A 26,514-nucleotide genomic window follows, 5' to 3' on the forward strand; every position below is an offset into this window, starting at 1 on the left:
CAATGCTGTCAAGTTCTTTTTCAAACTCATCCTCATCAGCCTAAGTGTAACGCAACGTGGCCGCATTGATTGTAAGCAGGGCTGTGGACAGTATTCCTACGCGTTGAATGTACTTTTTTTATTGTCGGACTCGGTGGACTCGGTCAAAATCAATTTTATGGGACTTTCTATTATTCTTCTCTCGTGACAGCCGATCAGCGATGTCCCGGACATCCTGTCCTGTTACACGTGCCCTCTCTCTCGGGGCATTTTTCTTTCTCATTCATCTTTCACACCAGACATGTCACTCACACTGTTGTGCACATTCCCCATTAAGTTTTATGCAATTTTTCCATTCTTATTTGCCTTTTTTCTTTTTTCTATTTTTATTGAACATTTTGAACAAGATGTCAAGTCCCTTTGTCTACTCTCGCCCTAAAACTTATACTCTTGCGCTTCACATTACGCGGGAGCGCGCAGATGGGGCTGTTGGCTGACCTATGACCCCGCAGCCCGCCTCCCTATCTCTACACGGTGTGTATCTTAGCAGTTGTTAATGGAAACCAGATGTGTCTGGCGCCAATGAGTCTACCTTCTTGGACCAAGCCCCAAACAAACCCAAACAAAACTGACCCGAACATGACCCGGTCACACTTAGGCTTACTAGTGAGATATCCATTGCATGATACCAGAATAAAAATACACAACAGGACAAAAGGAGCCTTCAGAACTGAAATTTCTTCTCAATTATTCATTCAAATCAATTCACTCAAATCATTCTCGTTATGAAAGATTTGATCACAAAACGTTTACGTCTGTACGACTGGTCTTTGAATGCACCCCGCTTCAATGGCAGAACGCGGATGAATTTAAAGACATCAAATGAGAATAATCCTTTATAAAAATTAAAATTGACTGACGCAAACGTGAGTTCTTCATGTTTTTATTGAAAACAACATAGTGCTGACGCCGCACGACATCGGTTTTTCGCTTTCCAAATAAGGCGTGCGCGCTCCCGCGGCAGGGGAGAACCGCGGCTGGTTCTTCCAGCTTGGCTGCGCGCGGGGCATTGTGGGTCTTGTACGTGCACGCACGCAGGCTGGCAGGCGCGGGCGCGCACGCGACAACTAAATTTGTCTTCATAACAAGCAAGCAGGGCTGTGGACAGTATTCCTACGCGCATTCTCAGCAGCATGATGAAAATAAAATGGAACGTATTTTTTTTATTGTCGGACTCGGTGGAATCAGCACCGAGTCCGAGTCCGGCAAAAATGACCGAGTCCGACCGAGTCCGAGTCCCCGAGTGCGGGTCCGAGTCCACAGCCCTGGTTTCTAATGCTCTTTGCAGAGGCGTATCCAGGAATTTTTCCAGTAGGGGCGCACGCCCACAGGAAAAAAAATCTAACATCACCCACGCCGTTTGCTGATCGCTAAAACAACATCCGGGTCGGGGAGGTAAACGGTGAATGGATAACATCGCGCACATAGAATAGCGCAAGCACATTCGCGCAGGACCGAAAGAAAAAAACGGCATGAAAATGAAGAATCGAAAAAGCTCGATTTTTTTCAACAGGGGCGCACGGAGTCCGAACCGGGGCGCCGCCCCGGCTCGCCCCGGCTTGGCTACGCCTGTGGCTCTTTGTGTTTCTTCTTTCAGATTTTTTTCACATTATTTTTTCACATTAGCAACTCAAATGTGTCAGACACTGTCGCAGACGTTCATTTGTTTAGATCAGTGGTCACCAAACTACGGCCCACGGGCCAGATACGGCCCACGGGACCGTTTAATCCGGCCCGCCAACCCTGAACAAATTGTATTAAACTTTTTATTTGGGTCATTTTGCCTGCAATGACTGCGTTTCCCCAGTAGATGGGGAAGCGCTCGCCTGCGCATTTACTACCGGAAGCCGTGTCAGAAAGCTCGGTGTACACTCACAAGTGCGTGCACGTACTCAGTAGTACGGACATGGCGCACGCGCGCTCTATTTGTATCAGTCCCGAATTTAAAGCCTGGGCTGTGACCACAGCATTCTTGTAATTCGCGCGCTGAGCTAAAGCCACCCACAAACCTTCCCCTGGAATCCTTCCATTAAAATGAGTCGACCAAGGAAAAGCAAGGTGGACACAGTGCCGAGCGTTTAAAAGAGAGTGGCCAACTTGGCTCGACGTACGCGACGTGACATTCAGCCACATGAACGTCAACATCAACCCGTCACAGATCGAAGTAAACGGACCAACACCTCGGATCTCGCCTCAGAATTGCCACAATAAATTTTACTCCAGACTATAACGCACTAGCAAACTTTAACAAAAAAGACAGCGGTGTCTACAAGCCTACTGGAACCTACAAAAGGATTATAAGGAAGGAACACAAGAACTTTAAGAGACTGCTCATATGTGTCAGAGAGATTCTGCTCTGACAACTGAGCTGAACTTTTATCTGTTAAGATTCTGCATGGCACAACAGAAAATTAATGTTCCATGGCTTTTTTTTTTCTATGAAGAATCCAGAGAGAGTTCTTTAGTTATTATTATTTATTTTCAGTTTTTTCTGTGAAGAACTCAGAGAGGGTTATTTAGTTATTATTTATTTCATTAATAGTGTTATTATTTGTTTCCTGACTTTTTTTTCTGTAAAGAACCTGGAAAGGGTTATTAAATAACCGTTATTTGGTTATATGTGAATTTCTGGAAAACAATAAATTTTTTAAGCTCCCCTACGATCGTCACACTTTTCCCCCATCAAAGAAGGGAAAAGTTATGTGGCCCTCACAGGAAAAAGTTTGGTCACCCCTGGTTTAGATTGAGCTGTCAATAAATCATTGTATGAGGTAATTTCTTTTTTGTTTGATTCCATGGTATTTTACTGAATATCAGTGATTACAGTGCAAATCCAAATTATTGTTATATTTTTTAAACAGGGTAGACTAGGGCTGTGGACTCGGACTCGGGGACTCGGACTCGGTCGGACTCTATCATTTTTGCCGGACTCGGTGCTGATTTTGACCGAGTCCACCGAGTCCGACAATAAAAAAAATACATTCAATTTTATTTTCATTATGTTGCTGAGAATGCGTGTAGGAATACTGTCCACAGCCCTGCTTACGATCAATGCGGCCACTATCCGATGGTGGGGGAAAAAAGCCCAGACCAAAAAACGCCCCCCTGTAACGACACTTTTTGGGAATCAATGGCATCGTGATCCACCAGTTGATTTCGAAGAAGTCTAGGCGCCAGCCAGCCAGCCATCAATCAACCAATCAATCGCACACCAGCGAAATGGACACATATTCTTACCAATATCGACCTTAAGCTGACATGCTTTGTCTGATCATTTGGAATGAAATATGCGCTTCAACTTTGGATAGGAAGATTTGATTAGACCTTTATGGATCGGAACATTCGATTGGACCTTTTCCAAATCACTGTAACGCAGGGGCGTGGCTAGGCGTCAAGCTCGATCAGTTTGCGGAGCACGTTACTGTGCAGCAGAGATACGAAAAAAATGCACTGTGAGGTGTGCATTGTTATTCAGGCCCCTAGCATGATTGCATTTTCTCTTTTTAAATTTGAGGTGCTTCTGTAATTATTATTTTTTTGGGTGTTTCAAACGGACACGCTTCTGCCTCCCACCTTGCCTCACTCACTCACTCACTCACTCACTCACTCACTCACTCACTCACTCACTCACTCACTCACTCACTCACTCACTCAAACTCACTCACTCACTCACTCACTCACTCACTCACTCACTCACTCACTCACTCCATGGAAATGTCAGCCAAGGTTTTGTCTTTGCAACTTTATTGAGCAGGCAGGCAGGCAGGCAGGCAGGCAACAACTCCATTGAAATCCAAAAGGCTTAAGGCTTCATAATGTCCAAAATGAGCATGCAGGCGACGACGATAACAATAATCCAAAATGCCTTCAAAATGGATACGAAGAAATAAATAGCGACGTTTAATTCAAAACATGACTTTACAATTGAGTGCAGCTACAAAATAAAGCTCACGGGCTAAATAAAAAAATCTTACTTTCTCTGCCATTTCTGAGTTTAGCCGCAGAGCTCACTTCTACTGTTATTCAGGCCCCTAGCACGATTGCATTTTCTCTTTTTAAATTTGAGGTGCTTCTGTAATTATTATTTTTTGGGTGTTTCAATCGGACACGCTTCTCCCTCCCACCTTGCCTCACTCACTCACTCAAACTCACTCACTCAAACTCACTCACTCACTCACTCACTCACTCACTCACTCACTCACTCACTCACTCACTCACTCACTCACTCACTCACTCACTCCATGGAAATGTCAGCCAAGGTTTTGTCTTTGCAACTTTATTGAGCAGGCAGGCAGGCAGGCAGGCAACAACTCCATTGAAATCCAAAAGGCTTAAGGCTTCATAATGTCCAAAATGAGCATGCAGGCGACGACGACAACAATAATCCAAAATGCCTTCAAAATGGATACGAAGAAATCAATAGCGACGTTTAATTCAAAACATGACTTTACAATTGAGTGCAGCTACAAAATAAAGCTCACGGGCTAAATAAAAAAATCTTACTTTCTCGCTTTAGTGCTTTCCTCAGAGGGGGCAATGCCATTTCTGAGTTTAGCCGCAGAGCTCACTTCTACTGTTCAGCTTCCGCTTGGGTCATGCCGTTATGAACTTTAACCTGACTTTTTGGAAATAACAAATCGGCATAATTGCTGTCAAATAATCCGTCAAGTGGAGAAAATATATTGTTACAAAAGCCTTTTCTGAACCTCTATTGTCATTTATACTTTGAAATGTCCTTTTTGGGTCAACATTTTCAAGTCAAACTGGATGATTGAATGAAATACACCTTCTCCTAATCAGAAAATGAATAAGAGCATTGCTCTCTGGCCTTCCGATGCTAGAAGTGTGCAGTTATGCTGCAAAGTTCGGCGGCCAACTTTCATTGGCGCTCTCTCTCGCTCCATCATTTGAAGGTTCTCCTACTGGTTTGTCAATGGCATTCAGCACATTGACCTAGGCTTGGCTCCAACGCACTCTTTGAAATATTGGAGCGTTTTACTTGTAGAACCTCTTCCTGGGCTCAGTTTTATTTCCTAACGTCTGTGCTTTGATCCCAGACTAAACTTCCGATGGAGCTTTGTTACCTTTCGAGAAGTATTTGCGCATGCATTGACGTGGTTTGGCTCACAACGGCTTCATCTGGAGCTCCATTTGGAGGTGGTTGACCCTCAGCAAGACGGCACCAAGCAGGTGCAGCTGCGTGATGTTATCGGGGCGGTACATTTCGTACGGGCGGATGAGTGGAAGGGCCTCGTTGATGAGCATGCGGAAAGCCTGCTCGCCGCACTGGATGACAATCTAAGCACAGCGGGACAAATGTGCGTCAACAAAGCAACTAATCAAGGCTATGGTCACGTGGGAGGGACCAGGCAAGGCTACGTGTCGTGTTTGTGACGTCGTCCGTCACCTTGAAATGGACGACTTGTTCAGGGGCCTTTTTCTGCATGCTCCAATTCAACTGCAGCGCCACTTTGGTCGAGCCCATGTGCAGGCTGACTTGAAATCTGCAACAAATCAAGTACAAAACTCACTGGGGGCAAGTGGATTGATTTTCCCAAACCTCCCTCCGTCCCATAATATTGCACTTCGACGTCGTACCTATCCGTCCGCCTGACCCGTCCTGTGATTGTGATGTTGTCGTTCACACGGAGACCGTTTTCAAAGTGGACATAGAAGTATTGGTGCTGCGCGCATACACATGATAAGACTTGATTGAGCAAAGGGCAAAAGCAACGCATCATTTTGCCACTCGCTCTGCGTCGACGGAACTCACCGCATAATGCGTCAGGGTGAACACGCTGTCGGACCACTTGGGATTGCTTTGCGGATCGGCTTGACTCCCAAGTGCGTAAAAGGCTGTGGGCATTTTACACATGAATGGATTGCGAGTTTGGCAGGACATCCGCTTCCATCTTCCAGTCTGAAAGACAAACGGGAGGGACGGTTTTCAGCCGAGCGCTGTGGACCAAATACTCATTTCTGCACCTACCAGGTCAGTGCCCGCCACGCACTCGTTTGACCCAATCAAGTTGGGTTCTCCGGGGCCCCAGTCGGTAAATGTCACATTGCGGTGGTCCGACCACGTGAAGCTTCCGCCAACTGTCAAGTCGTTCAGTCCGGTCCACCTGTCGCCGGTGGCTACGGCATCGGATCAGATGACGGGTTCAGATGACGACTGTCTCGGCGGCGTGAAGCAGCAACCCTCTCACCAAAGTACGAGGCGTCTTTCAGCCACTGCTGCTCGGCCTTGGAATGGATGGACACGAGGTCAGCGCCAAGACCTTTGCAGGCGTTTTCGGCATCAGCCCATGTCTTTGCCTCCTCAAAAGGTTTGTAGCAAAAGCCTGCAAACTCCGTCCAGTCGGGTCCTGAGCATCTCAGCTCTGTCGATGGATGAGGTCGCGCGGCGTCATCAAAAGTTGCAGCGCAAAGACTGATGATTGATAAACTCACCTCCGTCTGCAAAGGTGAAAGCCTTTTCGGGGTCATGTCTATGGATATTGAAAGGCTATTAGCTCGCTCGCTCCCAGGCAGGCAGCCAGGCAGGCAGGCAGCCACGCAGGCAGTCACGCAGGCAGCCACGCAAGCAGCCACGCAGGCAGCCACGCAGGCAGCCAGGCAGGCAGGCAGGCAGCCACGCAGGCAGGCAGCCACCCAGGCAGGCAGCCACGCAGGCCACTCACTCTTGTGCGACGAGTCCGTTTTGAGTGAAGACGGTGAAGACTTTTTTCAGAGCCCTCATCAAAGTACACACTCCTCCCATCTTCTTTAGAATGACGCCGGCGTCAAGAGCGGCGGCGCAGATGCTGGAATTCTGCGCTCACAGATGAAATTGATGAGAATTCAACCGGCAAGCTCAGGCTATCATCCATCACGTACCATTTTGTACGAGAACTTTTCCAACTGTGTGTAACCCGGTTGGGAGCAGCTCGGTGAACAGTAGACCCTGCAAAAGACAGACACAGCTGAAAGGTTTCAGGAAATAGCTTTCCTTCCTGTCACTCAACGAGCGCGGCGGCGGCTCACGTCTTTGGAGCATCGTTGAAGCGGACTCTTTCGGGAGTGGCATCGCAGCTGATCAGATCTGTGGGGGGCAGCAGGCAAAAGATCGAGATCAAGTCAGAGCAGCGGCAGCGGCATTCTTTTTGGGTTGTTTTGTCTTGCTCACTGTTAGGCACGCATCCTAAGACACCACAGCGGAGGCCAAAGCTACCGCTGTACTCTAACGGCAGGATGCGGATGAAGCGAGCCGTCAGGGGCGTGGCCAAAAGCTGAGCCCCGCCAGTGACAAACTAGAGAGAACATTAGCTTTGAATTCGGGCTGAAATCGGGATCTGATCTATCGGTCTTCTCGCTCACTTGCTGAGAGTGGTTAGTCCATGACACCATGTCCATGCTGTGTTGCATCCCAAGTTTGGACCAGGACGCGAGGGCTATAGAAGGACACGACTGGATGACGATGGCCGCCACCTTTACCACGCCATGGAGGTTCATCATGATCCAGCTGCCGATTGCTGAAGATAAGGGCTCAATTTAAACTGCAAGCATGCAAGAAGAGTGAGTCCTGAATTTTCTACGTACGATTTTCACTTGGCTTCCAGCAGCTCGGCCCGTCCAGGAGCGCGTCGCGAGGGAGGCAGTTTCTTTGGAAGGAGGAGGCTGTAATCCCCAGGTGAGGCCGTCTTTGAAGGCACTCTTGGGAAAAGCAACAAGTTACCATTGTGCTCAAAGGACTCCCTCCATTCTTTTGAGAACAACAAGATGCAGCTTACCTTGGGGTTCACAGCTGTAGACCATCTGGAGGTATTTGGTGACATCAGGGCAGCCCTTGGTCGCCATAGGCTCAATGAAGCACTCGCGATGGTTCTTGCATTGGTTCCTGTAGTAAAGGAGAGCACCTTCCACCTCGCACCTTTCTGCAAGTCACAACACAGCCATAGCAGCAGGCCCGTCGGACGTGGGTTAGGGTTATCCAAGCTTCAGTTCTTGGCATGAAATATTTCTCCACTGGCGTCCTACTGTCCAGGTAGTTTCCACAGACGCGGGCACTCCTCTGTCCGTAGAAGACTGACTGGACACGGATGACTTGTCCCTCAGGGCAAGTGATGCGGTTGGTAACGTCCATGCACATGTCGCGCTTCACAAAGCCTACGGCGCGGCCATGGGGAGGGAGGGAGGGAGGGAGGGAGGGAGGGAGGGAGGGAGGGAGGGAGGGAGGGAGGGAGGGAGGGAGGGAGGAAGGAAGGAAGGAAGGAAGGAAGGAAGGAAGGAAGCAAGCAAGCAAGCAAGCAAGCAAGCTCATTTCTATCTCGTAGCCTTCGGAGTGACTTTCTTACCGTCGTGAGGCAGCAGCAGAGGTTGTGACATATTTGCTGCAAGACCAAAGGCAAACACGCATGTCGACACGCCGCCCGGATAGCAAGCGCAGCGTCGGCGGGTCATACCTCTTCTCTTGCAGATGTAGCCTCTCTCGTAATAGCAAGAGGTCATTTTCCAGGAGCCGCTGCCCCCGACAAATGTCAGACAGTCAGGGTTATTCCGGTCAGCTGCGACAGAAAACGACCAGCTGCATTTCTTGACACGAGCAAGCCGACAGATCGATAAATGTTAACCAGCTTTCAGACCAACCTGCATTCACTCGGGCATAAGCGAAAGGGGTTCCATCCGCCCACTTGGCGCCGTTGGTAAAAAAGGACATATTGGCATTCATCCAAAAAGAGAGCTTGCTCGGCAGAACCTTGCTGCGACCTTTGGATCCAAGTTCAAACACAAGGCAAGAGTTGACAGGTGCCGAAGAGCGCAATGGCAGGAGAGCTCAGACAGGCTTGAGAGAGAGAGAGAGAGAGAGAGAGAGAGAGAGAGAGAGAGAGAGAGAGAGAGAGAGAGAGAGAGAGAGAGAGAGAGAGAGAGAGAGAGAGAGAGAGGATAGGCTAGAAAGAGCTAGACAGATCCTACCATGTATGAAAGCCTGCTCATAGGCGTCGGTGATGGTGAGCAGGGTGGCTCCATCGCGGGCGCAGTCATCTCGTGCCTTCTTCCAGGTTCTCTGGACGCTTCTTATTAGGTAGCAAAAGTCAGTGACCGGGTTGTGCACCCACATCCAGCCGCATGTGGCATTCCAGCCTGCAAGCAACAAGTTGGGAGAAACAACAAGTCGGGAGACAAATGCCGCACAAGCCGTGATGAGCAAGTTGGGAGAAACAACAAGTCGGGAGACAAATAGCACACAAGCTGTGATGGCGGCGGCGGGGGCCACTGACTTGACTGACGAAGCTTGGCTGCAGGGATGCACACCAAAGAGGGAGCAAAAAATGAGATGAGCACAAATCAATTGGTCGGCTGGCTAGCTAGCTAGCTATGACCCGCAGACCTTTGTTGCAGACGACTGGAGCCCGATTGGAGCAGTTGTAGTCCAAGAGCTCTCCGGTAGCTAACAGCTGAGCGCAGTGCACATTCTTGCCCTTGGGTGTTTTCTTCGACCACACCATTTTGCCCTGTGGACCATGTCACCTTCTTTCATTTTGGACTCAAAACAACAGATTGAAAAAAAAATCAGACCGAGCGTTTTCTCATCATTACACTTCTCATCAGCCGCCTCCCGAATGAATTGCATTTGTCATATTGATTTTCCTGTCTGTGGGTAAATTCTTGCAAATCTTGCCAAATGCAAATGCTGTGTTACTTACTTCAAGTTCCCTATTAGTGCGTGTGCCATCAGTGAACACATACTCAGCAGTGTACTTTTCCCTATAAAGGCCCACCCAGGGAGATCTTGTTGCAGTCTTCTCGGGCGGCACATGCTCGACAACTCGCGTGTGAGCTTAAGGAAGGAGAATAGCAAGATGGCAGCTTAATAGGTTGAACTTGATTGTGCCATGTGCCAAGCCTCCCTTACCATACACCCATTTGGCCTCTTCCAGCGTGTGGTAGTATGCCAGGTCACCTCCCCATTGTCTGCAGTAGGACCTAGCTCCCGACCAGGTTTTAAGCGTCTTCGCAAAATGATAACAAAATTGGCCGTAGACCAAGTCACCGGGGCTGCAGACAGTAGCTGAAGGCCAAAAGTAATATTGAGAGAAAAAACACGACAGTTGCTCGCTCAAGTGCAAAAATGCCACTCACTCCACATGGGCTCGAAATCCAAACTGTCGTCCATCTTGTTGGAGCCTGCGGGAAGGAAAACAAGGTGATTGCGCCTCTCCGTCCGTCCTTCCTACCTTCCTTCCAACGTGACGACCGACCGTCGAGTGTGGGCTTACCGTCCAGCGTCTTTTTGCATAGGAACGGCAATGAGGATTCGCACGAGCCGTACCTCCACAAACCGTTGGAGCCGAGGCCGCCTTGATTGACGTACGCGCACGACTCCAATTCAGAGCTGTTGGTTGGTTGGGGCAAGTTGTGTACGATGACCGACAAAGAGGGACAAAGCAGATGTCCAAATTAAGAACAGGAACAAAAGACACCATGGCAGCTTTAAATCTTTTTATTCTATTTATTTTTTATCTCGTGCGCTGATCGGTTGGCACTTTTTAAATTTTGTTGTACATGTGTGACAATGACAAAGATCTATTCTATACGTCTATACGTCATGATTCCGCGGGCCTAGAGCGTTCTCTTGCGGTATTGTGTGAAAATAACATGGGAAATGATACGTGTTCATCTTTTCCCATCTCATCCATCTTCCCGAGTATAAGTCGCACCCCGGGGCAAACGATGCAAAAAACGGTGTCGTCTGAAAAGTACGCTATTAAAAAGGGTCTTCTCTTATTTGATGTACAGAAAGATGATAGAATGAGGCGTCCGAGCCTTCACACACAGGTTTGAGCCTGCTTGATGCCAAATGTGCACGCAATCCCTTCAATCAAAGCAAGATGGATGAATGGATGGATGGGTGGATGGGTGGGTGGATGGATGGATGGATGGATGGATGGATGGATGGATGGATGGATGGATGGATGGATGGATGGAAAGGAAGGAAAGGAAGGAAGGAAGGAAGGAAGGAAGGAAGGAAGGAAGGAAGGAAGGAAGGAAGGAAGGAAGGAAGGAAGGAAGGAAGGAAGGAAGGAAGGAAGGAAGGAAGGAAGGAAGGAAGGAAGGAAGGAAGGAAGGAAGGAAGGAAGGAAGGAAGGAAGGAAGGAAGGAAGGAAGGAAGGAAGCCTTTTCCTCTAACCTTTCCTTTTGATTGGGAGCCCAGTTGGTGTAGTTGACCACAGTGTTGTCGGACCAAGTGTAATTCTTCTTCGTTGGCCCTTTGACCGCCATGTGACACCAGGTGCTGTGGCATTCCTGCAGAGAACAATGCATTGCTGGCGCTGGTCAATCCAGTCGCACAACACCATAAAAAAAAAAAAAGACGCTCGCTCGCTCGCTCGCTGGCTGGCTGGGCTAAGCTTCGACCCACCAGATTGGAGAGTCCGATCCAGAAGGGAACGTCGCCCATTGTGGTCTTCACAAAGTCTTCCTCTCTCTTGGAGGTGATGGAGGTCAGGTGGGCGCCCCACATGGTGCAGTTGTTGTGGGCTCCCAGCCAACCGTTGGTGACGCTTATTTTCTTGTAACAGTTGGGGCCGTAGCGCTTCCATCCGGCTTCGCACACCAGCGCTAGATGTGTGGCGGCAGCGGTGATACACACTGACTGATCTCAAAACATCTTCCTTCGTTTGTGCCAATCACACATGGCCAGCTTATCACACGTTTCTTCTCACATCATTCATTCAGAGTACGAGTGTGGCTCATCTTCGCCTCCTCACTTTAGAGGGCAGACTTGATTTATCACTTGATTGGTGTCAAATTTGAATGGGCGCGCGCGCAAGGCGTGGTGGTCTACGCACCATATATAAAAGTGAAAGTGCAGTGGAGAAAGTCGTGAACTTGACATCAAACACAGAGCAACATTGGAAGAACAAGACGAGCTAGTACGCTACGCAATACAAATGCTAATGGGTGTTTTTTAAAAGACAAGCGAAGCAGAAAAAAAATAAGCGCGCAGAAACCCAATTGTAATTCTCACATTCACACGTCACATCCCCAGAAATTGCACATTCTTGTCATGTCAAACAATTGGTTTGCTCAACGCTTTTTTTCTTGCTTGAGAAATGGGGAAAAGCGTTTTACAACCTTAGTCAAACTTCCAAATAATACCTATTCCGTTGACATTCTCCCCAAATGCTTTGCCTTGAAATTTCCTTTTCTTTTGGAACAATTCCAAGTGAATTCGCTTACCTTGACCAAACTTCCGGACGCTCAACGCAAGCACTAACACGCCAAGCGCGCGCATCATCATCACCGTCATCATCATCGTCGGCGTCGTGTCCGCCCGCAGCCCGTCTGCAAAACTCGGCAGCACGATTCCGCTTTGAACTTCTTCGACGGAGAAGAGATTTGAGGGGAGCACAGCGCTCACAGCCGGCTCACAAGGCCGACCAGGCGTGCAGGCACGTCACAGAGCAAACGTGACGTGGGACGCGCGATGGTCATGACGAAGAGCCGGAGTCTTCATTCCCTCTCAAAGCGCCTTATGGTGTCACTTGAAAGCTTCTGTCCCTATGGCCATAGATTGGATATATTTATATGATATATACGTACATTCATAATATGTCGGTCTTTGACTCCATCTCTATGGATTGTATCCAGTTAAACATGGCTCCTGTTGTTTTCATCTTGTGCAGAAGCTATGCTATTTCAGACTGTGTGAGCAACGGCAATTCTTTCATTTGAACAGGAACTATTCGTTTCATGTGAAATAGTTGATAGCTTTTGTAAAGGAACATTTCATGAAATGGTAACCAGGCCCGACCCTGCTTAGCTTCCGAGATCGGACGAGATCGCGCGTTCCCAGGGTAGTATGGCCGTAAGCCATGGTTGCTCCCGAAATGTTGCATTTTATAGATACAATCGCCCCTGAAAACCAAGACGGCGTTTCATGGAAACATGGCTATCATGAAAAGTTATTGACAGCTTTTTATGTGGTAGCACAAATTTGCCATTGCAACCTGCATTTTGCTGTAAATGTCATGAAAAGGGGAAAAACCCTACACGGAAGCGCAATGTGTTGTTTTGGTTTCTTTTACAAATTAAGACTGCTTTTTTGAGTTCACAGGGAGCCAGCCTCTTTATTCGGTGTACATAGTCTGCTCTTTAGCGGTAAAAGACGTGAACTACAATGCTATGGATGACGCCACACAATATAGGTTTGAAACTCGGGTTATAGTTTCAATGTCGGAGTTTAAACTCGGCTTGCAGTTTCCGAATCCCATACGTAATGGGTGTTGTCAAAATTTGCTTTAACAATTGAAGTGGAGAAAAAAAAAAAGCTTACAGCACCAGGCGGTCTCCCATCCAAGTACTAACCAGGCCCGACCCTGCTTAGCTTCCAAGATCGGACGAGATCGGGCGTTCTCAGAGTAGTATGGCCGTAACCCAGGGGTCACCAAACTACGGCCCGCGGGCTCTATTTGTATCAGTCCTGAATTTAGAGCGTGGGCTGTGACGACAGCATTCTTGTAATTTGCGCGCTGAGCTTTCAGATGCAGTTTTGCGCTAAAGCCACCCACAAACCTTCCCCTGGAATCCTTCCGTTAAAATGTCGCCCAAGTAAAGCAGGGTGAACACAGTGCCGAGCGTTTAAAAGAGTTGCCAATTTGGCTCGACGTACGCGACGTGACGTTCAGCCACATGAACGTCAACATCTACCCGTCACAGATCGAGGTAAACGGACCAACACCTCGGATCTCGCCTAAGAATTGCCACAACAAATTTTACTCCAGACTATGACGCACTATCAAACTTTTACAAAAAAGACAGCAGTGTCTACAAACCTACTGGAACCTACAAAAGGATTATAAGGAAGGAACACAAGAACTTTAAGAGACTGCTCATATGTGTCAGAGAGGTTCTGCTCTGACAACTGAGCTGAACTTTTATCTGTTAAGATTGTGCATGGCACAACAGAAAGTTAATGTTCCATGTTTTTTTTTCTACTATGAAGAACCCAGAGAGAGTTATTTAGTTATTATTTATTTCCAGTTTTTTCTGTGAAGAACTCAGAGAGGGTTTAGTTATTATTTATTTCATTAATAGTGTTATTATTTGTTTCCTGACTCTTTTTCTGTAAAGAACCTGGAAAGGGTTATTAAATAACCGTTATTTGGTTATGTGTGGCTTTCTGGAAAACAATATTTTTTTTAAGCTCCCCTACGATCGTCACACTTTTTCTGTTACAAACTGCCACCGGCCCGCCATCAGAGAAGGGAAAGGTTATGTGGCCCTCACAGGAAAAAGTTTGGGGACCCCTGCCATAAGCCATGGTTGCTCCCGAAATGTTGCATTTTATAGATACAATCGCCCCTGAAAACCAAGACGGCGTTTCATGGAAACATGGCTATCATGAAACGTTATTGACAGCTTTTTATGTGGTAGCACAAATTTGCCATTGCAACCTGCATTTTGCTGTAAATGTCATGAAAAGTGGAAAAACCCTACACGGAAGCGCAATGTGTTGTTTCGTTTTTTTTTACAAATTAAGACTGCTGCTTTGAGTTCACAGGGAGCCAGCCTCTTTATTCAGTGTACATAGTCTGCTCTCTAGCGGTAAAAGACGTGAACTACAGTAATATGGATGACGCCACACAATATAAATTTGAAACTCGGGTTATAGTTTCAATGTCGGAGTTTAAACTCGGCTTGCAGTTTCCGAATGCCATACGTAATGGGTGTTGTCAAAATTTGCTTTAACAATTGAAGTGGAGAAAAAAAAAAAAAAGCTTACAGCACCTGGTATTCCCAGGCGGTCTCCCATCCAAGTACTAACCAGGCCCGACCCTGCTTAGCTTCCGAGATCGGACGAGATCGGGCGTTCTCAGGGTAGTATGGCCGTAAGCCATAGTCGGACCCGAAATGTTGCATTTTATAGACACAATCGCCCTTGAAAAGCGTTTCATGGAGACATGGCTATCATGAAAAGTTATTGACAGCTTTTTATGTGGTAGCACAAATTTGCCATTGCAACCTGCATTTTGCTGTATCAAAGTAAATGTCATGAAAAGTGGAAAAACCCTACACGGAAGCGCAATGTGTTGTTTCGGTTTCTTTTACAAATTAAGACTGCTGCTTTGAGTTCACAGGGAGCCAGCCTCTTTATTCAGTGTGCATAGTCTGCTCTCTAGCGGTGAAAGACGTGAACTACAATAATATGGATGACGCCACACAATATAGGTTTGAAACTCGGGTTATATGCCGGAGTTTAAACTCGGCTTGCAGTTTCCGAATGCCATACGTAATGGGTGTTGTCAAAATTTGCTTTAACAATTGAAGTGGAGAAAAAAAAAAAAAAAAAAAAATAGAGCTTACAGCACCTGGTATTCCCAGGCGGTCTCCCATCCAAGTACTAACCAGGCCCGACCCTGCTTAGCTTCCGAGATCGGACGAGATCGGGCGTTCTCAGGGTAGTATGGCCGTAAGCCATTGTTGTTCCCAAAATGTTGCACTTTATAGATACAGTCGCCCCTGAAACCCGTTTCATGGAAACATGGCTATCATGAAAAGTTATTGACAGCTTTTTATGTGGTAGCACACATTTGCCATTGCGACCTGCATTTTTGTACGGAAGGGCTGGCTTCCTATAATATATTATACTGGATCGTTGAGTAGTAGGGGTGTAAATCGCGGGTTTTGTCACGATACGATATAATATCGATATAAAGAACTACGATACGATATTTGCCGATATCTTAAAGCCTGCTGCGATTCATTCACGATATATCGCGATATAGTGCTCTACGATCGATTATTTTTTTTTTTAAATAAAAAATATAGAACAATATCCTGATTTACAACAATTCATACGCAAAATCAACAAGGTACTGCAAACTCTTTATTTAGGAAATTACAAGAGTATTGTAGTATACAAATTGCTTACTTTAACACTGAACTTTGATGTCGTGTTTTTTCTTTAAATGTGCGGCGAGATTTGTGCTCCCTGAATATTTGATCACCGCATGGCAGGATTTACAAACTGCACGTGTCTTGTCCGTTGAGCCATCTTTTCTTTGGAATCCAAAGTGCTTCCAAACGAATGACTTGAAGCCTAAAGGGGAGCAAATTTCCTCGTCTTTTTGGACACTAGCCATAGCACCAGCCCAGGAGCCGCGTACTAGTTGTCGACTCCCCTTTCACGTGCAGCAACGCCGCGCACTGCTCCCTGCTCCCGGAAAGAGGAAGCAAGCAACAATGAACTGGATTTCAAAATAAAGTTGCGTCTAATGTCCGAGGTCAAACACGGCGATATAAATCGATGTTTACCTTTAGCATCGATGCCAATAAATCGTAGAGCATTATATCGATTAATCGATGTGTATCGATGTATCGTTACACCCCTATTGAGTAGAGCTCGCATCGGGTGACCGGTCAGAATCACACAGATGTCTTCCCTCAATTTCTTTATTGCTTCACAGCTGGTTTATTGCAACATAGGTTTGCAGGTATGTAGGGTTTGTGTAAGTGTGTGTGTGGTTTTGCCAAAGACGCACATAAAACGGACAGCTGTGAGTACGAGGTTGGATTACTAAATCGGTGCTGTCAGAGCGGGTTCTTCGGTAGAATTACTACAGCGTAATATCACAAGCCCAAACTGTACGCTGATTGGCTGAACGTTAGTTGAAGCGATGCGTCATCAGCAGGGAGAGAGAAAGTCACAGTAAAGGGTGTCATACTTGGCGTCCACAAGGGGGGCCTTTTTTACAGCCGCCCCCAGATTTCAGTAGGAAATCTGCATAAGAAGAAAAGGCTCCATCTCAAGTCCTGTAGTTAGTTGTCCGGCAGCTCTGGAAGAGGGATGAGTCGAGCCACAGGACGGGTGTATGTTCTCTCTCTGACCTTCACTTCGGCAGCTCGCACCTTACCATCAAGGCTTGGGATGATGCTGGTCACTTTGCCCACTGGCCACAGTGAGCGAGGAAGTTGAGGGTCAAGGATGAGAACCGTCTGGCCGATTTGCAGGTCTGGGTTTTCTGCGTTCCACTTTTGCCGGACCTGGAGACTGGGCAGGTAGAATCGGATGAACCGCTTCCAGAAGTGGTCGGCCAACTGTTGGCAATGGCGCCAACGCTTGCTGCTCAGGGTCTCGGAAGCTGGGTACACCACCTGTGGGAGAGAGGCATCTGGACGACCAATGAGCAAGGAGTTGGGGGTCACTGGATCGGGATCGGCTATATCAGCAGAAGTGTAGCCTAATGGTTTGGCGTTCAGAATCCCTTCAATCTCTACTAGCAGAGTTCTCAGGACTTCTTCAGTTACAAGCTGTGCTCCGAGTGTGACCTGAGGAGCTTGCTTCACAGAGCGTATCTCACGCTCCCAGCAACCACCAAAGTGGGGGGCATTAGGTGGATTGAACCGCCAAGAGATTTGCTGAGAAGCAAGTTGAGCTTGAAGGTCTGGTGTAAGTTCAGTGAATGCTTCGCGTAGCTCTCGTTCACCACCTCTGAAATTAGTCCCTTGGTCTGAGATCAGCTCAAAAGGTTTTCCCCTTCGAGCAATGAATCGTCTCAGGGCCATGAGGAAAGAGTCTGCGGATAGACTGGAGAGGAGATCAATATGTACTGCCCGGATGGTCATGCATTTGAAGATTACTCCCCAGCGCTTTTCACTTCTCCTACCAATCTTCACAGTGTATGGGCCGAAGCAGTCCACTCCTGTTGAGTAGAATGCAGGCTTGAAAAGCCGGACTCTGGGAGGTGGTACGTCCGCCATCGTAGGGATCTGTGGCTTTCCACGCCATTTCTGACACCCTGGGCACTTGCGCTGGAAGCGGCGGATGGCTTCTCGGCCGCCTGGAATCCAGTACTTCCGGCGCATTTCCGAAAATACCCTCTCTGGACCAGGATGATGCAAACGATCATCGTACTCCTGAATGAGCAGATGGGTGATAGGGTGTTTGCCATCAAGCACTATTGGGTGCACAGTTTCTGATTCGAGCTGATTGCTGTGACGCAGACGACCACCCACACGTATGAGCTTGTCATTGTGGTCGAACTCAGGGGCCAGGGTGAGAAGACGGCTGCTCTTGGGGATAGATTTTCCTGATTGTAGCTGGGCATAATCAGTGGGAAAACTGTCCAGTTGTACCTGTTGTAGCAGAGACAGCTGGGCTTGGTGGTAGTCATCAGCGGTGGCATCGCCTGGAGCCGCCCCGTGCAGAGTCTGACTTGTAGAGGCAAGGAGATTTCTGAAAGATGAGAACTGTGTTGCATCAGGTACCTGACTAGGTGTAGCAGTAGTGAGGCCACAGAATGGAGGTTTCTTAAGTTCTTCACTCTGCTCTGGCCCAGTTTGGAGCTGAGGGGCTTGTGGCCATTTGTCTGCGTTGCACCACAGGAACGTCGGACCTTGGCCCCAGCGGCTATCCGTAGTTAAGGTGTGGAGAGGCTTGCCACGCGTGATGTCATCTGCAGGGTTCTCTGCGGACTCTACATAGCGCCAGGTATCACCCTTTGTGAGATCTTGAATCTCTGCCACCCGTGTGCCGACAAATACTTTGAATCTACATGACTCTGACTGGAGCCATGTGAGCACGGTGGTAGAATCAGCCCAGAGCACCACACGCTGAATGGGAAGTGTGAGTTCAGATTTGAGGAGTTGTGCCATCTGCGCTCCAGTCAGGGCGGCGCACAACTCCAAACGTGGAATTGACTGCTGCTTCTTTGGAGCAACTCTGGATCTTGCAGTGATGAAGGTCACCTGAACTATGCCACAAGGGTTCTCAGTTCTGAGGTATGCCACGGAGCCATAGGCTCGCTCTGAGGCATCGCAGAACACATGCACTTCACGCTTGCAGGTAGAAGAGTCCAACTCTGTGCTAGTGTAACATCTTGGAAGGGCTATACTTTGTAGGTGCTGCAATTCCTCCTCCCACTCTCTCCATGCGGCAAGCAGATGATCAGGGAGAGAAGGGTCATCCCAGTCACGCTTCTTATCCCACAAGTGCAGGATGACGACCTTGGCTCTTGTGGTGTAAGGTACAAGGAAGCCGAGAGGGTCATACTGGCTCGCCAGTACCTTGTAAATGGAACGCATAGTGACGGGATTTCCTGTAGTTACGGTGGCTCGACATTTGAACGACAGCGTGTCCTTCTGACAGTCCCACTGCAGGCCCAGTGCTGACTCTTCTGATCCTGGGTGACCTTGGGTGATCCACTTCTCGGCACTGACTGATCTGATCTCGGCAGGAAGTTGATGGATGGTTTCGGGGTGAGTGCTGGCCCATTGACGTAGCTCAAAGCCCCCTTCAGCAAGCAGAGTCTGCAACTTGTCGATGATGGACTTGGCTTCTTTAGCTGAAGACACACTTTGAAGACAGTTGTCCACATAGAAGTGCCTCAATACGGAGTCTTGGACTGCATCGGTGGGTTGAGTGTGGTCGGTGACATGTCTCTGCAGGGCATATGTAGCGCAGCAGGGGCTACAGGTTGTCCCGAAGGGAAGCACTTTCCACTGGTAGATGGCGGGCTGTTCGTCACGCTTGAGGTCTCTCCATAAGAAGCAGAGGAGCGGCTGGTCTTGCGGAAGAAGCCTGACCTGGTGGAACATCCCTCTTATGTCACTGCTGAATGCCACACAATGTTCTCTGAATCACAGGATAACTGAGAGGAGAGGTGGGCCAAGGGTTGGACCGGGAACTAGGAGTTTGTTGAGATCAACCCCATCGTACTGGAAAGAACAATTAAAAACCACTCTGTGTTTGCCGTTGTGCTCGACCAGATGGTGGGGAATATACCAGCTGCTCGAGGTGTTCTCTGTGCCCTGTGGTCGTTTTTTCACATATAGCCACCTTGTTCGAGCCTGTGGATTTCAGCGTTGTAGACTTGAGCTATGTCGGGTGTCTTTGCCAGTTTTCGTTCAGTGTTCCTGAGCAGGGGAAGCACTGCCTCCTTTGGTGCACACAGGTTGGGAAAGTTTTTCACACGGAGGAGGGGAGTGGCGTAACGGTGAACACCATCAACTTCTATGCGCACAGTGTGTTTATCCAAGCATTCAAGGGCTTCTTTGTCCTGCCGAGACCTCGTGCTGGCCTTTTCATTGCGCCACGGAAGGACGTCCAGTTGCCATAATCTCTCAACGTGCTGATAGATGTCTGCTGGTGGGGCTCCAAAGGAGGTGAAAAGGCAGCGCTGTTCAGCGAGGTATTGTTTCAAGTTGTGGGTCGGACCTTGGAGGGTCCATCCAAGCCTGGTACGGACAGCAACTGGTGCACCGGGAGGACCGAAGATGACTGGTTCAACTGGAGTCACCAAATGGGGGTGGTCTGAGCCAATAAGCAGCAGTGGGGCGATGTCTGTGAACGATGGGATAGGCAGTTGCTTCAAATGCCTGTATTTACTCTGCAGTGCTTTGACTGGGTACGTGTGCTGGCCAAGTCCCAGAGCGGGTGCAGTGAAGGCTCTCTGGATGTTGAACACCATAGCTGGGGAACTGGCTGGAGAGATGGTAAAGGAAACAGCCGCCCCATGAAGCATCTGCAGCTCTTGCCTGACTGTGCGCAGCGGCAGGACTTCAGGTTGACCCTCGATACCAAGGTGTTGTGCTGCTGGCTGAAGGAGCAAGGTGCGTTCTGAACCATCATCCAGTACGGCGTAGGTCTCCAAAGCTTGATCACCAAAGCGGAGGATAACTTTGCTGATCTTGAGAAGTAGGCGTGGGCCCTGTGGTGGCTTGCCGATGAACAGCACTTGTTCTGATGTTGGTGCTGCTGAGGGTTTGCTCTCGTTGGGTTTAGCCTGGTCCGATTTCTTCTCCGCTTTACTTGTCTTGACTGGACTTCTCTCATTAACCTCATGGAGGATGAGGAGGTGTCTGCGGTTGCATGTTTTACAGCCCAGTTTTAGATCACATTCAGCTGATCTGTGTTCTCTGCCGCACCGCCAACATCGATTGTTGTCTTGAACCCAGTTACTCTTCTGGGTGGCAGATAGGATCTTGAAGTTTGTGCAGTTATTCAATGTGTGCTTGTCGTTGTCACAGAATGCACAGAACCTCTTTGGTACCTGGCTGATCGGAGCAGATTTGGCAGTCTCTTCGTCGTGTTTGGGTTCCGCAGCCAGCATGAGGACTGAGGTCTTTGGTGACGGCTTCCAGTCCTACAGTCTTTGTCGTTCCTTTTGGGGCCAGTGTCCTTCCTGTTGCGATATTGTGCGATGTCCTCCTGGATCTGAAGCTCATACTCCAACCAATCTGCTAAATCCAGGAGAGTGGGGATTGGAATGCGGAGCGGATGAATATAACGTCCGAAACTGGACCTCAAGTCGTGCGGTAGCTTGCCTAGTAGACGGGTGACATGAGAACCACAGTCTAGCTCAACTTGTCCCTTTAAACCAAGCTGCTCCAACATGCTTACCAGGGATCGGATATTCAGGGCAAATAACCTGAATGATTTGACATCACCACTCGGGATGTTGGGGCCATCCATCAGTTCAGCAATACGCTGAAGGGCGAGTTGGTGTGGCTGGCCATACTGCTGGTTTAAAGCTGCCATGGTGTCAGAAAAGGGATAGTCGGAATTGCTGTAGGAATCTGCAACCAGCAAGGCTTCTTCCAGCTTCAGATGGTCCACTAGAATCTGGAACTTAAAACGTTCAGTGGCATCTCTGGGAAGAAGATTGTCAAGGGCAATGCGGAGTCTCGCAAACTCTCTTGGGTTAGGGAGGCTAAAGTTTGGAATTGTTGGAGTAGGACCCTTGTAGGTTCTTTCCTGTCCCCCAGGGGGAGTCACTGGGCGGCGGTGTTTGTAGTTGTGCTAAGGTGGAGATGGGCTGCGTCTCTCACGCTGGTCTGGAGAATAACGAGAGCCTCTGTAGCGATGATGGCGCTCGGGTGAGCGGTGACGGCTTGTTTGCTCATAGCTGTAGCGCTCTTTACTGGACTCATATCTGCGTCGCGGGGACTGATGCTTGTAGAGCACTGGCTCAGGATAGCGTTCAGGAGACGAGGAGTCGTACCTGTATGATTCCCTATAGCCCTTTGTGTCCCTGCGGGGGTCATACTGCCTTCCAGAGGGTGGTCTTGGTGGTGTCTCTCTTCTAGATCTCCTGTCTCTGTCCCGAAAGTGGACTAACGTCTGGTACCTTGATGAGACACCCCCATTGTCCAGCCCTTCTCTGTACAGTCTATCTCTAGTCACAGGACGTGGCTCTGGACAGGAACTGCTGGACTCCATTTTGTCTCTGAGCTGTTCGTTCTGTACTTTCAATTTCTCTAAGGATACTAGGAGATAATCCCTTTCACGCTGAAGCATCTGGCGCTCCCGTCTCCACTCATCTGCGGAAGAATCCCTTGTGTCAGTGACTGACCGTCGCACTGGGCTGTGGGACAGCTGACCATTCGGGGTTGTAGAGTGTGAATCAGGTTCACTGTACTCCTCTTCCTCTAGATGGTGTCCAGACTGTAGTGAATAAGGCTTCTGAGTTTGTGAGATGGTTGGGAGATCAGATAGATCGTAATCCTGCAAGTACGTGGGGAGGGATCTTTGCCTCTGACTCCGCGCATTGGGATCATTCTGTAATGGGGTAAACATCTTATTCCGCTGCGGGCTCTGGATCCGGCTCGAAGGACCACTTTGTACGGAAGGGCTGGCTTCCTATAATATATTATACTGGATCGTTGAGTAGAGCTCGCATCGGGTGACCGGTCAGAATCACACAGATGTCTTCCCTCAATTTTTTTATTGCTTCACAGCTGGTTTATTGCAACATAGGTTTGCAGGTATGTAGGGTTTGTGTAAGTGTGTGTGTGGTTTTGCCAAAGACGCACATAAAACGGACAGCTGTGAGTACGAGGTTGGATTACTAAATCGGTGCTGTCAGAGCGGGTTCTTCGGTAGAATTACTACAGCGTAATATCACAAGCCCAAACTGTACGCTGATTGGCTGAACGTTAGTTGAAGCGATGCGTCATCAGCAGGGAGAGAGAAAGTCACAGTAAAGGGTGTCATACTTGGCGTCCACAAGGGGGGCCTTTTTTACAATTTTGCTGTATCAAAGTAAATGTCATGAAAAGTGGAAAAAACCTACACGGAAGCGCAATGTGTTGTTTTGGTTTCTTTTACAAATAAAGACTGCTGCTTTGAGTTCTCAGGGAGCCAGCCTCTTTATTCAGTGTACATACTCTGCTCTCTAGCGGTAAAAGACGTGAACTACAATGCTATGAATGACGCCACACAGTATAGGTTTGAAACTCGGGTTATAGTTTCAATGTCGGAGTTTAAACTCGGCTTGCAGTTTCCGAATGCCTTACGTAATGGGTGTTGTCAAAATTTGCTTTGACAATTGAAGTGGAGAAAAAAAAGCAGCACCTGGTATTCCCAGGCGGTCTCCCATCCAAGTACTAACCAGGCCCGAACCTGCTTGGCTTCCGAGATCGGGCGTTCTCAGGGTAGTATGGCCGTAAGCCATTGTTGTTTCCGATATGTTGCATTTTATAGATACAATCGCCCCTGAAAACCAAGTGCGTTTCATGGAAATATGGCTATCATGAAAAGTTATTGACAGCTTTTTATGTGGTAGCACAAATTTGCCATTGCTGTATCAAAGTAAATGTCATGAAAAGTGGAGAAACCCGCGCAATGTGTTGTTTTGGTTTCTTTTACAAATAAAGACTGCTGCTTTGAGTTCACAGGGAGCCATTCGAGGGCGCATTCTCGGCACGGAGCCCTCCCCGCGCGGCGCATCCTCGGCCGGCGCAGCGTTGCGCCAACTCGGCACGGCGCCCTCTCAGCGCCAAGAAGGCGTGCACGCTAAGCCGAGAGGGCACCGCGCCGAGAGAGAGCTGCGACGCACAGAGAGGGTGCTGCGTCGCGCCGAGAGGCCGCCGTGCTGCTCCACGCCGATACGTGCACTCGCCGAGACGTGGGAGCTGCATCGAGAGGCCGCCGAGAGGCTGCCGGGCTACACCGCGCCGAGAAGTGCGCTCGCGAGACGTGCAAGAGGGCGGAGGGTGCCTCGAAGTTGCCGCGAAGGCGCGCTGTGCCGCGGGGCGGTGCCCTCTCGGCAGGGCGCTCACTCGGCCCGGCGTCGTCCGTTTTTTTTCACCATTGCTCTATAACATATAGGGCAACTTCAGAGTTATTTTTTCTCGTCGCGCCGCACTTTCGGCCCGCCCTCTCGGCGCAGCAGGCAAATTGCACACAGCGCGTGCGCCCTCTCGGCCTAGAGCGCGCGCCCTCTCGCCGCGGCGGCCGGCAATCTCGGCGCAGCGTTTGCGCCCGCTCGGAACGGCGCCTTCTCAGCGCGGCACGATGCACCGAGAGAACGCTGCGTCGCGCAGAGAGGGCGCTGCGCTGCGCCAATACGTGCGCTCGCCGAGAAGCCACCGCGTTGCGCCGCGCCCAGACGTGCGCTCGCGTGACGGGCACACTGCGCAGAGAGGCCGCCGCGCTGCGCAGCGCCGAGAAGTGCGCTCGCAAGACATGCGCTGGTCACATTATTGTGACAGAGCCGTCGCTGAAATTTAGAAAATATTTTTAAAGTCCTGATCTTCCAGAATTTAAGTGGACCTATGTGCGCAGTGAGCTTCATATTGTCCGATCGCGCAACTGCAGCGCACCGTCGAACGCGCAACCATAGCCCGTCGCCGACCGCGCAACTGCACCTCGCTGGTTGCATTATTGTGACAGAGCCGTCGCTAAATTCTAGAAAATATTTTTAAAGTCCTGATGTACTTTCCCAAATTTAAGTGGACCTCAGTGCGCAGGGAGCTTTATTTGGTCCAATCGCGCAACCGCAGCGCGCCGGGCGCTCAGTGTTGCATTAAGAGCGTCATGGCTTAACTGCTCCCATGCACTTGCTGTCTTTGGAGGCATGATTTGGGGTTAATACAATCCTCAAAGTAACGAAAATACAATAACTACGGATTCAGTCGGCATCCGGGCTGTGGTAGATTGGAATCGAGCACTCGGTGCTCGACTGTGTGGTCTGTCTGTATTGAGAGTTGGGGAGAGGTTGACTGAGCGGGCAGTAAAAGATCGACTTGTACTGCATCCTTGCCTCCGTGTATTATTGGTGAAACAACCAGTAAGCAACCCACGGTTAGTGACAACACTACAACAGTGTATCAGAGCATAAAGCCACAACATGGTGTCAGAAGACGGAGTTACGGAGTAAGTCAAGGACAGTATTCAACACGTGTTGACCGAAGACAAGCGGCAAGCTAACGGGAGCTAACACAGCCGACATGGAGCAGTTCAGGCCACCGTCTCCGCTGATAATCACGGGGAACCTCGCTGAAAACTGGCGCAGGTGGGAGCAGCGTTTCCAGCTCTATATGGTTGCTTCTGGCGCGGTGGATAAAAATGAGGGGGTTAAAATTGCCATCCTGCTCCACACTGTCGGCGAAGAGGCGCTGGAAGTGTATAATACACTTGCCATTACCCCAGAAGGGGAGGAAGCAACGATGGAGGAAGTTTTGGAAGCATTCAGAGGCTACTGCAGTCCACAAAAGAACGTTGTTTTTGAACGCCATCAGTTTTGGTCACACACAATGTCATCAGGAATATCGGTGGACAGATTCATCACAGAACTACGTCAGAAGAGCAAGAACTGTGAGTTTGGAAGACATGAAGATGACATGATAAGGGATAAATTGGTGTTCAGCATTAGTGATACCCATCTGAAAGAGAGACTGTTACGTGATAATGCACTTACTTTACGCAGAGCAATGGAAACATGTAGATCAGCAGAACTCGCCAAGTCACAAATACAAGCGATGCAAGCGTCACCTGTTGTCCATGATGCCTCAGTGGATGCGTTAAATAGAGCAAGAGTGCAAACACGCAGCTGGGACAAGAACAAACCAAGCTACAAGAAGCAGGTAATGACTGTGTGCCGTAAATGCGGAAACAAGCACGAGCCTCGTCAATGCCCAGCTTACGGCGCTGTGTGTCATAAATGTGGAAAAAATAACCACTTTTCAAAGGTGTGTAGGGGTGGCTATGAGAAAAATAGCCATTGTAAGACAAAGACTGTAAACAATTTAGAAAAAGAAATGGACTGTTTATACATAGGCATGATTGGAAATGGAACCAAGAAAACAGCACACCAAACAAAGGACACTGTATGGCGCGAAACAGCCACGATCAGAGGTGTTGCAATTGACTTCAAGCTGGACACTGGTGCTGACGCTAATGTGCTGCCCAGGCAGCTATACCAGCAGCTACCAGGTCCCGTTCAGCTGCGTCCAACAAAGACTATGTTGATAGCTTTTGGAGGGGCACGCCTGACAGCAGATGGTGTTGCATCTTTAGAATGCAGAACGTCTAAACGCAAGGCTGTGCTGGACTTCCACGTGAGTAGCCAAGCAGACAAGCCAATTCTAGGAGGGGAGGCTTGTGAAGAGCTGCAACTGGTGAAGAGGATGGGGTCGCTCGCGGCAAAAGCTCCACAACAACAACAACCGCCAGCCACCAAAGAGGAGCTACTACTAAGATATGCTGAT

The 26,514-nt window shown here is 48.9% G+C and overlaps 2 non-coding genes and 2 pseudogenes across 2 annotated transcripts; all 4 read right to left on the minus strand.

Moving 5' to 3' along the window:
• Positions 1-13,350: 13,350 nt before the first annotated feature.
• On the minus strand, positions 13,351-13,459 carry LOC133156258 (5S ribosomal RNA; annotated as a pseudogene).
• Positions 13,460-14,799: 1,340 nt separating this feature from the next.
• On the minus strand, positions 14,800-14,918 carry LOC133156259 (5S ribosomal RNA). The gene has a single exon (XR_009714826.1). It is a non-coding gene; the product is annotated as a 5S ribosomal RNA (ribosomal RNA).
• A 462-nt stretch (positions 14,919-15,380) lies between these two features.
• On the minus strand, positions 15,381-15,499 carry LOC133156267 (5S ribosomal RNA). The gene has a single exon (XR_009714834.1). It is a non-coding gene; the product is annotated as a 5S ribosomal RNA (ribosomal RNA).
• A 7,866-nt stretch (positions 15,500-23,365) lies between these two features.
• On the minus strand, positions 23,366-23,474 carry LOC133156257 (5S ribosomal RNA; annotated as a pseudogene).
• Between the last annotated feature and the right edge of the window lie 3,040 nt (positions 23,475-26,514).

Source organism: Syngnathus typhle, linkage group LG6, assembly GCF_033458585.1.
Source record: "Syngnathus typhle isolate RoL2023-S1 ecotype Sweden linkage group LG6, RoL_Styp_1.0, whole genome shotgun sequence".
Lineage (NCBI taxonomy): Eukaryota > Metazoa > Chordata > Actinopteri > Syngnathiformes > Syngnathidae > Syngnathus > Syngnathus typhle.